A 14464-nucleotide genomic window follows, 5' to 3' on the forward strand; every position below is an offset into this window, starting at 1 on the left:
CATACCTGATACTGAATAATTCAAGATACAGTGGGGAAAAAAAGTATCCTTTTTGATGTCACAATTTCAATGTTGAGGAGACTTTTGCTCTCTTAAAATGGTAGTGGTCAAATAAAAATTTTGCAGTGCTGCAAAGGAATTTCAAAATGTCTTTGCCTGCCTCTCAGGCTCCAAATACAGCATCCTATGCTTGTTATTGGACTACTTAAAACAGGTTGTTACTATGTGCTGTCAAAGGAAATAGCAGGAGTGAAGTCAGTGACCACATATTTTTTTGAGGTGCTGATTGGCAGTAAGAGAGATCTTAAGACAATGGCACCAAGTGGGTTGCTCTGTTTTTTTTTTCTTATTATCAAGTCAAACTGTTCTAAATATATGACAGTCAGTTGTCCCTTCAATCCACTGTTTAATTGCTATTATCATAGAAAATCACATAGGATCATATACAAGTGCTTCTCACTAAATTACAATATAAAAAAGTTAATTTCAGTTTTTCAATACAAAAAGAGAAACTCATGTATTATAAAGAGTCATTACAAACAGAGTGTTCTATTTCAAGAGTTTATTTCTGTTTATGTTGATGATTATGTCCTACAGTCATTGAAAACCCAGAATTAATTATCTCAGTAAAGTAGAATAATTAACAAAAAACACCTGAAAAGGCTTCCTAAACATTTAAAAAGGTACTTTAGTCTGTTTCAGTAGGCTCCACAATCATGGGGAGGACTGCTGACTTGACAGATGTCCAGAAGGCAGTCACTGACACTCTGCACAAGGAAGGTAAGCCACAAAAGGTCATTGCTAAAGAAGTTGGCTGTTCACAGAGTGCTGTATCCAAGCATATTAATGGAAAGTTGAGTGGAAGGAAAAAGTGTGGTAGAAAAAGGTGCACAAGCAACTGGGATAACCGCAGCCTTGCAAGGATTGTTAAGAAAAGGCCCTTCAAAAATTTGGGGGAGATTCACAAGGAGTGGACAGCTGCTAGAGTCATTGCTTCAAGAGCCGCCACACACATACATATCCAGGGCATGGGCTACAAGAGTCTCATTCCTTGTGTCAAGCCACTCATAACCAATAGACAACGCCAGAAGTGTCTTACATGGGTCAAGCAGAAAAAGAATTGGACTGTTGCTCATTGGTCCAAGGTGTTGTTTTCAGATGAAAGTAATTTTGGAAATCAAGGTCCAAGAGTCTGGAGGAAGAGTGAAGAAGCACACAATCCAAGCTGCTTGAGGTCTAGTGTGAAGTTTCCACAATCAGTGATGGTTTGGGGAGCCAAGTCATCTGTTCGTGTATGTCCACTGTGTTTTACCAAAACCAAAGTCAGCGCAGCTGTCTACCAAGAAATTTTAGAGTACTTCATGCTTCCCTATGCCGACAATCTTTTTGGAGATGGAAATTTAATTCTCCAGCAGGACTTGGCACTTGTCTACACTGCCAAAAGTACCCATACCTGGTTTAAAAACAACAGTATCACTGTGCTTGATTGGTTAGCAAACACGGCTGATGTTAACCCTATAGAGAATCTATGGGGTATTGTGAAGAGGAAGATGAGAGACACCAGAACCAACAATGCAGATGAGCTGAAGGCTGCTATCAAAACAACTTTGGCTTCCATAACACCTCAGCAGTGCCACAGGCTGATCGCCTCCATGCCATTCCGCATTGATGCAGTAATTTAGTAAGTAAGTATTTAGTGCATTTATTGAACATACATTTCAGTAGGCTAACATTTTGGATTTTAAAATCATTTTTCAAGCTGGTGTTATAAAGTATTCTAATTTACTGAGAAAATGACTTTTATGTTTTTATTGGCTGTAAGCCATAATGATCAACATTAATAGAAATAAACACTTGAAATACATCACTCTATTTATAATAACTCTATATAATATATGAGTTTCACTTTTTATATTGAAGAACTGAAATAAATTAACTTTTTGATGATATTCTAGTTTTCACATCGCTGTATTTCTGTGAAAGTTCAAGGTACTCAGCAAACATCTAGATAAGTTCCCTGAGAGGTCTAGTTTCAAAAATGGTTTCACTTTTGGGTTTTCCACCATTTAGGCACATCAGGGGTTCTCCAAACGCGACATGGCACTCACTAATTATTACAGTAAATTTTGTATTCAAAAAGATAACTAACACTCCTTCCATTCCGTGCCCTGCCATGTGCCCAAGCAGTAAGTTTCCCCCACATATGGGGTATCGGCATACACAGGAGAAATTGCACAATAAATTGTATTGTGTTGTGCAGTTTCTCCAGTTTCCCTTGTAAAAATGAAAAATTTTGGGCAAAAAAAAAATTTTTGTGTGAAAAATGTGATTGTTTTTTAATTTTAATGGATCAATGTTATGAACTTCTGTGAAACACCTGGAGGTTCAAGGTGCTCACCACACATGTAGATACATTCCTTGAGCATCCAAAATCACTTGTGAGTTTCCACGTTTTAGGCACATCAGGGGCACTCCAACATGGCGTCCGCTAATTATTCCAGCAAATTTTTTCATTTTAAATGTTAAATGGATTTCCTTTCCTGTAAAGGCCTTCTATGCACCCAAACAGTATTATTTTCATACAAATGGGATATCACCATGCTCAGGAAAACTTATAAAACAAATTTTGGGGTCCATTTTTTCCTGTTACCCTTGTGCGGTGAAAGTGCAAAACAAGTACAATCCCACACTTTTTTACTAGGTTCACTAGATGCTAAAACTGACCTGCCATTATGATTCTCCAGGTCATTACGAGTTCATAGACACCAAACATGTCTAGGTTCTTTTTTGTCTAAGTGGTGAAAAAAAAATCCAAAATTTGTAAAATAAAAGTTGTCATTTTCCGAGACCCGTAGCGTCTCCATTTTTTGGGATGTGGGGCCGGGTGAAGGCTTATTTTTTGCGCGCTAAGCTGATGTTTTTAATTATACCATTTTGGTGCAGATATGTTATTTTGATCGCCGTTATTGCATTTTATTGCAGTGTTGTAGCGACCAAAAAAACATAGTTTTTGCGGGTCAAATTTTTTTCTCTCTACGCTGTTTACCAATTTGATTATTTTTTTTAATATATATTTTTATAGATCGGGCGATTCTGAATGCAGCGATACCAAATATTTGTATGTTTGATTTTATTTTTATTGTATTATTTTGAATGGGGCAAAAGGGGGGTGATTTGAACTTTTATATTTGTTTCTTTTTTTTAATATTTTTTAAAACATTTTTTTTCACTTTTTGTATGCTTCAAAGCCTCCATGGGAGACTAAAAGCTGCCCTTTTCTGATCGCCTCTGATACAGAGAGCAGGGCTGCAGCCCTGCACTATGTATCAGAAATGCTCACTTGCTATGAACGCCGACCACTAGGTGGTGCTCATAGTAATTCAGCAATGACAACCACAGGTGTCTTCTCCTGACCCCGCGTTCTCATGCCAACCTGTTGGTGAACCGCATTCATGTGACACGAGTGCCGATAAGGGGAGGAAAGGACGCACTTCCTGCGCGTCCATGTTAAATGCCGGTCAGAGTTTGACAGCGGCATTTAACATGTTAACAGCCATGAATGAATCGCGATTTCACCCGCAGATGTTCTGGGCACATGTCAGCTGATCAGATCAGCTGTCATGTCCCAGAAAATGTGCAGGCTCACTGCTGGAGCCCGAGCCAAACGGGGGTAGGCGTACAATGATGGACTGTGTCCATCATTGGACGTTATGGGGTTAAAGGGAATCTGTCAGCAGGGTTTTTGTATGTAATCTGAGAGCAACATAATGTAGGAACAGAGAGCCTAAATCTAGGGAAGTGCCACTTGCTCAGCATCTTGTTGTAGTTTCAATGCAATCAGTGTTTTATCAGTAGATTATCACTGCCTGACTAGGTCTCAAGTGCACATCAGTCGGACTAAAGGTACCTTCACACGAAGCGACGCTGCAGCGATAGCGACAACGATGCCGATCGCTGCAGCGTCGCTGTTTGATCGCTGGGGAGCTGTCACACAGACCGCTCTCCAGCGACCAACGATGCCGAGGTCCCCGGGTAACCAGGGTAAACATCGGGTTGCTAAGCGCAGGGCCGCGCTTAGTAACCCGATGTTTACCCTGGTTACCAGCGTAAAAGTAAAAAAAACAAACAGTACATGCTCACCTGCTTGTCCTCCAGCGTCTGCTTCCTGACACTGACTGAGCTCCGGCCCTAACAGCACAGCGGTGACGTCACCGCTGTGCTTTCACTTTCACTTTGGCCGGCGCTCAGTAAGTGTCAGGAAGCAGACGCTGGAGGACGAGCAGGTGAGCATGTACTGTTTGTTTTTTTACTTTTACGCTGGTAACCAGGGTAAACATCGGGTTACTAAGCGCGACCCTGCGCTTGGTAACCCGATGTTTAGCCTGGTTACCAGTGTAAAACATCGCTGGTATCGTTGCTTTTGCTTTCAAACACAACGATACACAGCGATCGGACGACCAAATAAAGTTCTGGACTTTATTCAGCGACCAGCGATATCACAGCAGGATCCTGATCGCTGCTGCGTGTCAAACGAAACGATATCGCTATCCAGGACGCTGCAACGTCACGGATCGCTAGCGATGTCGTTTCGTGTGAAGGTACCTTTATTGTGTAACCTTGCCCCCACCACTGATTAGCAGCTTGCTAACAATGAACACTGTGCACTGGAAGCTGCTGGTCTGTAGTGTGGGCTGGGTTATATACAGCTCAGTATTATGACCACTGCTACATCTACAGCAGAGAAAGCTGGGATTCTATCAAAATTACACCAAGCAGCGTATTATACACCAAGCAGCGTATTAAGTGATACGTCACTGGAATCAGGATCTCTGCCCCTACATCATGCTGCACTCAGATTGCAAAAACATGCTCGAAGATTACCTTTAATAGATGAAAAGAGAAATGTGTTTCTTACCTTTGATCCTGAGCTGAGAATCCCTTCTGTTGCAGCAGACAAAGGGGTTTGTTGTTGAGTCCACGGAGTCTGGGACGTAGGGTACATATAGGGGAATAAGTCCCCAGCCAGAAACTTTTGGACTTTCATATAAGACACAAATGAAAGATTGTGAAGAGATTACAGAGATCAGAATGTGGAGTAAGGATATGTAGCTAGCAATACCACTTATAGACCCATAGAAGTGTTTGATCACAGTTCAGATTATGGATAAATAAAACAACCATGCAATATTCTAGTAAGTACGGCACATAATATTCCGAATAGTTCTGAACTTATGAGCTTATATGAACTCCACAGAGTTAATTAAGTCAATGAGAATCTAATGATCAATATTGTTTTATGATAAGGCAAGGAAAAAATTCTGAATAGGCAGGCTATGTGTTCTAGCTCTTCTCTTTTGTGCATTCATTATGCTCAGCGTTAATGTCACCTCTTCCAGCTTTTTATTGCAGATCTGGTGATAAATCAGAGAAATTAATTGGCTGTTCAGGTCACAACAAAAAGGTGTTATGGGTCACAGCTTCTCTTATAACTCTGGAACATAGAGTAATATAACAAATGGCTTTCTCATTACTCATGCAAGAAGAATGAGGACTGCAGCATGGCCGAATATCAGATAATAAAAAGGTTTATCTGTGAGCTATGAGTTACAATTTTTTGGGCCATGCTTTAGTTCGGTGCTGAACCTTTTCACAAGTACATGGGGTTGTATTAACTTGCCCAAAGTCCTTAGAATACTATTTAGGGAATTTATGTTCCGTAAATTTTTTTTCCTTCTTGCAAATCTTACTAAACTCTCACAAGTGTGAAACGGTGTTTAGAAATGGCATTAAGGGTATGTTCACATGTTGCATTTATGTGGCATTTTTATCTGCAATAAAAACCAGTGTGGTGACAAGAAAAATGGTGCGTGCAATACATGTCTGCGTTTTTACTTGCTTTTTTCACCCATTCATTTTAATGCATAAAAAGCGCTTCAAGGATTGACATGCGGACTTTTGGCGAAAACGCAACAACACAGAAAAAAGATACAACCTTACCAACACCAGGTCAGATTACCAATGCACTTACCTGGATGCAGCAGACCACCATGATAAAGGCGGGGGCAGCACAGGTGCAAAATACTGAGCAGACAGCCACTCACAAACCTACCAATTAATGGAGGGGGGTGTCTATGTAGTATTAAAAAAAATAACAGCACCCAAAATAAGTGCACTGCAGAAATAAAAGCATGTGCATGAGACTTCACAAATCTCATTGATTACACTGTTTTTTTTACATGCAAAATATGCTAGATAAAATACACTGCAAAAACGCCAGGTGTGAACATATCTAAGACTTCTAGTAGATTGTGGATAATAGAGGGGCTGACGATCTGCACAGCCTTTTTGCTTAAAGGGACTCTGTCACCTGAATTTGGAGGGAACAATTTTCAGCCATAGGGGCGGGGTTTTCGGGTGTTTGATTCACCCTTTCCTTACCCGCTGGCTGCATGCTGGCTGCAATATTGGATTGAAGTTCATTCTCTGTCCTCCGTAGTACATGCCTGCACAAGGCAATCTTGCCTTACGCAAATTAATTATGCGTAAAAACGTTAATTTTGGTTTATTTTTTTGTTGCACTTTCACTTATTTACCTTATATACTCGAGTATAAGCCGGGAATTTCAGCCCAATTTTTTAGGCTGAAATTGCCCTTCTCGGTTTATACTCGAGTCATTCCCAGGGGCGGCAGGGGAGGGGGAGCGGCAGCTGTCTAATAATACTCACCTGCTCCTGTCGAGGTCCCTGCACATCCCTGGTTCTCCGGGAGCTGACAGCTTCTTCCTGTATTGAGCTGTCACACGGTACCGCTCATTACAGTAATGAATATGGACCCGACTCCACTCCCATAGGGGTGGAGCTGCATATTCATTACTGTTATGAGCAGTTCCATGTGACCGCTCAACACAGGAAGAAGCTGCCGGCGCCTGGAGAACCAGGGACATGCAGGGACCATGCCAGGAGCAGGTGAGTAAAACGGGGCAGTGCGCTATATTCACCTGTCTGCATTCCACCGTCGGCGCCGCTCTGTCTTCCGCGTCCTTTGCAGTGACGCTCAGGTCAGGGTGCGATGACGCGATTAGTGTGCGCGACGCCCTCTGCCTGAACAGTCAGTGCAGAGGACATGGAAGACATAGCGGCGCCGATGGTGGAACGCGGACAGGTGAATATTGCAAGAGCCAGGGGCCTGAGCGACGAGAGGTGAGTATGTGATTTTTTTTTTTTTAATTGCAGCAACAACATATTATTATGGGGCATAATAGTCTATGGAGCATCTTATGGGGCCATATTCAGCATTTGTGCAGCATTATAGGGGGTAAATGTTTCTATGGAGCATCTTATGGGGCCATAATCAGCATTCGTGCAGCATTATACGGGGCAAATGTCTGTATGGAGCATCTTATGGGGCCATAATCAGCATTTGTGCAGCATTATATGGGGCAAATATCTCTATGGAGCATCTTATGGGGCCATAATCAACATTTGTGCAGCATTATACGGGGCAAATGTCTGTATGGAGCATCTTATGGGGCCATAATCAGCATTTGTGCAGCATTATATGGGGCAAATATCTCTATGGAGCATCTTATGAGGCCATAATCAGCATTTGTGCAGCATTGTATGGGGCAAATGTGTCTATGGAGCATCTTATGGGGTCATAGTCAACATTTGTGCAGCATTATATGGGGTATATTTTAATATGGAGCATCTTATGGGGCCCATCATGAACTGTATGGAGCATTATATGGGGCTCCTGATTCAATATGGATCTTCAAAAGCACTTAGCCTACTGATGTCTCAATTAATTTTACTTTTATTGGTATCTATTTTTATTTTTGACATTTACCGGTAGCTGCTGCATTTTCCACCCTAGGCTGATACTCGAGTCATTAAGTTTTCCCAGTTTTTTTGTGGCAAAATTAGGGGTCTCGGCTTATATTCAGGTCAGCTTATACTCGAGTATATTCTAATAGATTGTGGATAACATAGGGGCTGATGATCTGCACAGCCTTTTTACTTAAATATTTTCCAATAGTAACTCTCCCGCTACAGCTGCTGTCTAAATCAACACAATTTGTTGTATGGAACTTGTCACAATTCTGTAATGTGTAACTGTCACTTGATAGTAAAAATGAGAAAATCGTGGTACTAAAGTTTGTGTATTGCCTCAGAGTGACTAAGACTAAGTGAAAAATATAAATTGTTCATAATTAACTGCAAATTATATCAATCAGCATTAACCAGTTCATAATCAGGCCATGTTCCCCTGTTCCTGACCAGCAACATTTTCAGTTTTTCTGCATATATGCATTTTTAACAACGTTAAAAACATTTTTCTTTATCAGGTATTAAAATAAATTTTGCCTCATTTTTTTAATGAAACATTGGGCTTAATTTTTATGTAATTTTTATATTCCTTTTCTGTCATTGTTGGTGATATCAGGAGAAATTATAAATAAAAAATGAAATATGTGTCTATTTTTAAATTTTTTTACAATAGCAAAACAACACCCAACAAATTTTGCAATGTGTTCCTCTTTCTGTAGAAATTATTTAGATATATTTGGCATACTTTTTTTTCAATTAGCGTGGTTCTGAAAAACACGATTTATAGGGCCATTTTTTAATTAATAATATTGGTTTCTTTTTTTCTTGCCTTTGTACTTATTTATGTTTTCATATACTTTACACACTTTGACCACCATAAATTTTTATAAGTCTTTCAGGGGGGCATTTGAAAACATTAATATATTTGTTTTGTTGCTGATTTCTGCTGTAACTGGGACTTGTATATTAGCCCCAGTTACAGGAGAAATGATCTCTTCCTAATCTTTACACGCAGAAGCTAGACATGATCATATATTGTGTCTGCTTTCTCTGCAGAGTCTAGCTGTGTCTAATAGCCTGCTCCTACAATGGCAAAAAATATTCTACAAATTTACACTGGAAACTTACTTATGATTTGTAATCTTAGCGATTATATGAGAATTTGCATACATTTATAATTTTGCTGTTTTTTTTCCGTAGTCTAGGCTTATTTGGATGGTAAACTCGATCAGGAGCTAGTTGCTCCTTGTTGTCAGATATTTTGATAAAAGTCAGCCTTTTCCTTATCAAGTATAATCATCCAATGCTGTATTTTTATATAAAAGTAATTGCTTCCTCTGCATATGAAATGTTATTGTTTCTTACTATTTCAGATGACTTGGCAGAACTGCAAATTGTAATTATGTTTGAATCTACAGAACAAGTGCACTAATTGATTTATCTGTGTGCCACATCCACAAATTACATTGTGGTCAGCACAGATTAACATTAAGAGGCATAGTGAGGAATGGCATGGTCTTGGCAACATCTGCTCCTTTCTGATGTGAAAGGAGTTTACAACTTACTGGTCAGGAAATGAAAACTGTAATATGTGAGGCAATGCAGTCTATAGGGCCCATTCCCTGTAGATCATAATTTACATTGATTGAATTAAATTTGCTACTGGGAACTTAAATATATGGAGTTGTCAGATGTATATAATTGACAGTGCTTAATATCTATGAATGATATCAGAGGACACCAGGGCAGTCTGGTATAATTATTATACTCTGATTAAATAGCACCATCATATTCTGCAGCGCTTCCCAAATATTAACATCATTGTCCCCATTGGGACTTACAATTTAAATTCCCTATCATTATTTCTTTGGTGCATCTACTAAATGCCATAAATCAAAACAAGAAAGTGGGTACTGCTTAAGTTTCTGAGCAGCTCATCAAAGTATGTTTGAGTGTTCTGCTTTGCTAGTCGACCATGTGGCATGATTTATGAATTATTTCCAAGCAAGTGGCATGCAAATTATATAAAAAGGCATAATATATCTTAAAGTTTTAAGGGTAAACATAATAATAATGTCATATTAACTATGTCTATAAAAGAAGACAAAAGTGTCAGTGATGGAACATTTAGGCATATTCAAGTAGAAATGACTATGCCAGTTTTTGCATATATGTAGAGCCTTGTTTATTGGTTTAGGGAAAAGAAACGTATTATACACGGCCTCAAGCCGATTATATAAGTAGGATGTGAGACATAGTGAAAACAGCAAAGCTGATTCCATTAATTAGATCATTATTTATTGGTACAATATGCCTTGCTTTAGTCATAATCAAGAATCTTAAGGTCCATTTACACTGAAAGATTATCGTGAACAAGTATTCCTTGGAATGCTCTTTTCATGATAATCTTGTACTTCAAACAGGTTGCCAATCACCAAGAAAACAAGCAGAATGATCGTTCATTCTAGGAAATTATCTTTTTTGCTGCACAAAAGATCATCTCAGCAGTGCATCATCCGATGTAAACAGAAATCTTTCTGCAGAGAGCTATGGAAGCCTGTGTGCATGATCTATTACAGATTGCTCAATTCACATCTGAAGTGCGGTCTACCCGTAAAACCAGGCTATTAAATGTCTGTCGATCATTAAAAATTTACCGATCAGCTTTTATTGCCACAACATCGGGAGGTCTAAATGCACCTTTAGACTTTTATTTCTGATGCTTATTCATCTCCATTTATCAAGAACAATGTTAACCCCTTTACCCCCAAAGGGGGGTTTGCACTTTAATGACCGGGCCAATTTTTACAATTGTGACCACTGTCCCTTTATGAGGTCATAACTCTGGAATGCTTCAATGGATCCCATTGATTTTGACAATGTTTTCTCATGACATATTGTACTTTATGATAGTGGTAAAATTTCTTTGATATTACCTGCATTTATTTGTGAAAAAAAACGGAAATTTGGCTAAAATTTTGAAAATTTCGCAAATTTCCAACTTTGAATTTTTATGCCCTTAAATCACAGTTATGTCCCACAAAATACTTAAAAAGTAACATTTCCCACATGTCTATTTACATCAGCACAATTTTGGAACCAACATTTTCTTTTGTTAGGGAGTTGTAAGGGTTAAAAGTTGACCAGCAATCTCTCATTTTTACAACACCATTTTTTTTTTTAGGGACTACATCATATTTGAAGTCACTTTGAGGGGTCTATATGATAGAAAATACCCAAGTGTGACAACATTCTAAAAACTGCACCCCTCAAGGTGCTCAAAACCACATTCAAGAAGTTTATTAACCCTTCAGGTGTTTCACAGGAATTTTTGGAATGTTTAAAAAAAAATGAACATTTAACTTTGTTTCACAAAAATTTTACTTCAGCTCCAATTTGTTTTATTTTACCAAGGGTAACAGGAGAAATTGGACCCCAAAAGTTGTTGTACAATTTGTTCTGAGTATGTTGTTACCCCATATGTGGGGGTAAACCACTGTTTGGGTGCATGGCAGAGCTCAGAATGGAAGGAGCGCCATTTGACTTTTCAATGCAAAATTGACAGGAATTGAGATAGGACGCCATGTCGCGTTTCAAGAGCCCCTGATGTGCCTAAACATTGAAACCCCCCACAAGTGACACCATTTTGAAAAGTAGACCCCCTAAGAAACTTATCTAGATGTGTGGTGCGCACTTTGAATCCCCAAGTGTTTCACTACAGTTTATAACGCAGAGCCTTGAAAATAATTTTTTTTTCCACAAAAATTATTTTTTAGTCCCCAGTTTTGTATTTTCACAAGGGTATCAGGAAAATTTGTACCCCAAAAGTTGTTGTCAAATTTGTCCTGAGTACGCTGATACCCCATATGTGGGTAAAAACTACTGTTTGGGCGCATGTCAGAGCTTGGAAGGGAAGGAGCGCCATTTGGAATGCGGACTTAGATGGAATGGTCTGCAGGTGTCACATTGCGTTGGCAGAGCGCTTGATGTACCTAAACAGGAGAAACCCCCCACAAGTGACCCTGTATTGGAAACTAGACCCCCAAGGAACTTATCTGGATGTGTTGTGAGAACTTTGAACCCCCAAGTGTTTCACTACAGTTTATAACGCAGAGCCGTGAAAAAAAAAATCCTTTTTTTTCCCACAAAAATGATATTTTAGCCCCACAAATTTTTATTTTCCCAAGGGTAACCAGAGAAATTGGACCCCAAAAGTTGTTGTCCAATTTGTCCTGAGTACGCAGATACCCCATATGTTGGGGTAAACCCCTATTTTGGTGCACGGGAGAGCTCGGAAGTGAAGGAGCACTGGTTTACTTCTTCAACGAAGAATTGGCTGGAATTGAGATCGGATGCTATGTTGCGTTTGGAGAGCCCCTGATGTGCCTAAACAGTGGAAACCCCCCCAATTCTAATTGAAACCCTAACCTAAATACACCCCTAACCCTAATCCCAACCATAACCCTAACCACACCCCTAACCTTAATATGCCCCTAACCCTTATCCCAACGACATCCCTAACCCCAACACACCCCTAACCCTAACCACACCCCTAACCCTAATCTCAACTGTAAATGTAATCCAAATCCTAATCCTAACTGTAGCCCCAACCCTAACTGTAGCCCCCACCCTAACTTTAGCCCCAACCCTAACCCTAAATGTAGCCCCAACCCTAACCCTAAATGTAGCCCCAACCCTAACTGTAGCCCCAACCCTAACTGTAGCCCAAACCCTAACTGTAGCCCCAACCCTAACCCTAACTGTAGCCCCAACCCTAACCCTAACTGTAGCCCCAACCCTAACCCTAACTGTTGCCCCAACCCCAACCCTAACTGTAGCCCCAACCCTAACTGTAGCCCCAACCCTAACTTTAGCCTCAACCCTAACCCTAACTTTAGCACCAACCCTAACCCCTAATGGGAAAATGGAAATAAATACATTTTTTAAATTTTATTATATCTCCTTAACTAAAAGGGTAATGAAGGGGGTTTGATTTACTTTTATAGCGGGTTTTTTAGCGGATTTTTATGATTGGCAGCTGTCACACACTAAAAGACACTTTTTATTGCAAAAAATAGTTTTTGCGTCTCCACATTTTGAGAGCTATAAGTTTTCCATATTTTGTTCCACAGAGTCATGTGAAGTCTTGTTTTTGCGGGACGAGTTGACGTTTTTATTGGTACCATTTTCGGGAAAGTGACATTTTTTGATCGCTTTTTATTCTGATTTTTGTGAGTCAGAATGAACAAAAACCAGCAATTTGTGAATTTCTTTTGGGGGGGCGTTTATACCGTTCCACGTTTGATAAAATTGATAAAGCAGTTTTATTCTTGGGGTCAGTACGATTACAGTGATACCTCATTTATATCATTTTTTAATGTTTTGGTGCTTTTACAGTATATGATAAAATCTATTTTATATAAAAAATAATTATTTTTGCATCACTTTATTCTGAGGACTATAACTTTTTTATTTTTTGCTGATGATGCTGTATGGCGGCTCGTTTTTTGCAGGACAAGATGACGTTTTCAGCGGTATCATGTTTTTTTGTTTTTTATATCCCTCTTTTTGATCGCGTGTTATTCCACTTTTTGTTCGGCGGTATGATAAAAAAGCATTGCTTTTTGCCTCTTTTCTTTTTGTTTTGTTTATGGTGATCACTGAAGGGGTAAACTACTGGGACAGTTTTATAGGTCGGGTCGTTATGGACGCGGCAATACTAAATATGTGTACTTTTATTGTTTCTTTTATTTAGACAAAGAAATGTATTTATTGGACCAATATATATATATATATATATATATATATATATTTTTACACTTGTAAATATAAATAGTTTTTTACTTGTATATACATGACTACATGACAGTATAGTGTCAGATCACTGATCTGACACTTTGCAGTGCACTGTGTCAGATCAGTGATCTGACAGGCACTGCAGGGAGGCTTGCCAGCGCCTGCTTTGAGCAGGCGCTTCCAAGCGACCTCCCTGCAAGACCTGGAAGGCCCCTTGCAGCCATTTTTGGATCCGGGGCCTGCAGGGAGGAGGAGGTAGGAGACCCTGGGAGCAACACGATCACATCGCATTGCTCTGAGGGTCTCAGGGAAGCACGCAGGGAGCCCCCTTCCTGCGCAATGCTTCCCTATTCCGCCGGAATGCTGCGATCATGTTTGATCTCAGTGTTCCAGGGGTTAAGGTGCCAGGAGTGGTCCGTGATCGCTCCTGGCACATAGTGCCTGATGTCAGCTGCTGTGAGCGCGGCTGATCGGTGATGACGTACTATCCCGACGCTTGTCATATGGGCCCATACCACCTCGACGGGATAGTGCGTCGTGTGAGAAAGGGATTAAACACTTCAAAATAAAAAAAAAAAATTGGATAAAATATAGCACTGTTGAAGGAAGGCAGGAGTCTAAAATATCTTCAAACACTTTAATTAGGACATAAAAAGTGTGTATAGGTAAGCACAAATTCAGCACCAGTATAATGTATTACTAGAGTACAACAACTAAAATATCAAAGAAGTATTAAATACACCCAAAAATGGGGAGCACAGGAAGTTGCAATGACATCATAGGACAAAGTTCACTGGAAAGGAAGTTGTAATGATAGTATAGGATAAAAGTCATTGAGAAGG

General features: G+C 39.7%; 1 protein-coding gene across 5 annotated transcripts in view; it reads left to right on the top strand.

Moving 5' to 3' along the window:
- KHDRBS2 (KH RNA binding domain containing, signal transduction associated 2) overlaps positions 1–14464 on the top strand; it is a 773482-nt gene that overhangs the window by 132801 nt on the left and 626217 nt on the right. The window lies entirely within an intron of this gene.

Source organism: Ranitomeya variabilis, chromosome 2 (assembly GCF_051348905.1).
Source record: "Ranitomeya variabilis isolate aRanVar5 chromosome 2, aRanVar5.hap1, whole genome shotgun sequence".
In the NCBI taxonomy this organism is placed as follows: Eukaryota; Metazoa; Chordata; class Amphibia; order Anura; family Dendrobatidae; genus Ranitomeya; species Ranitomeya variabilis.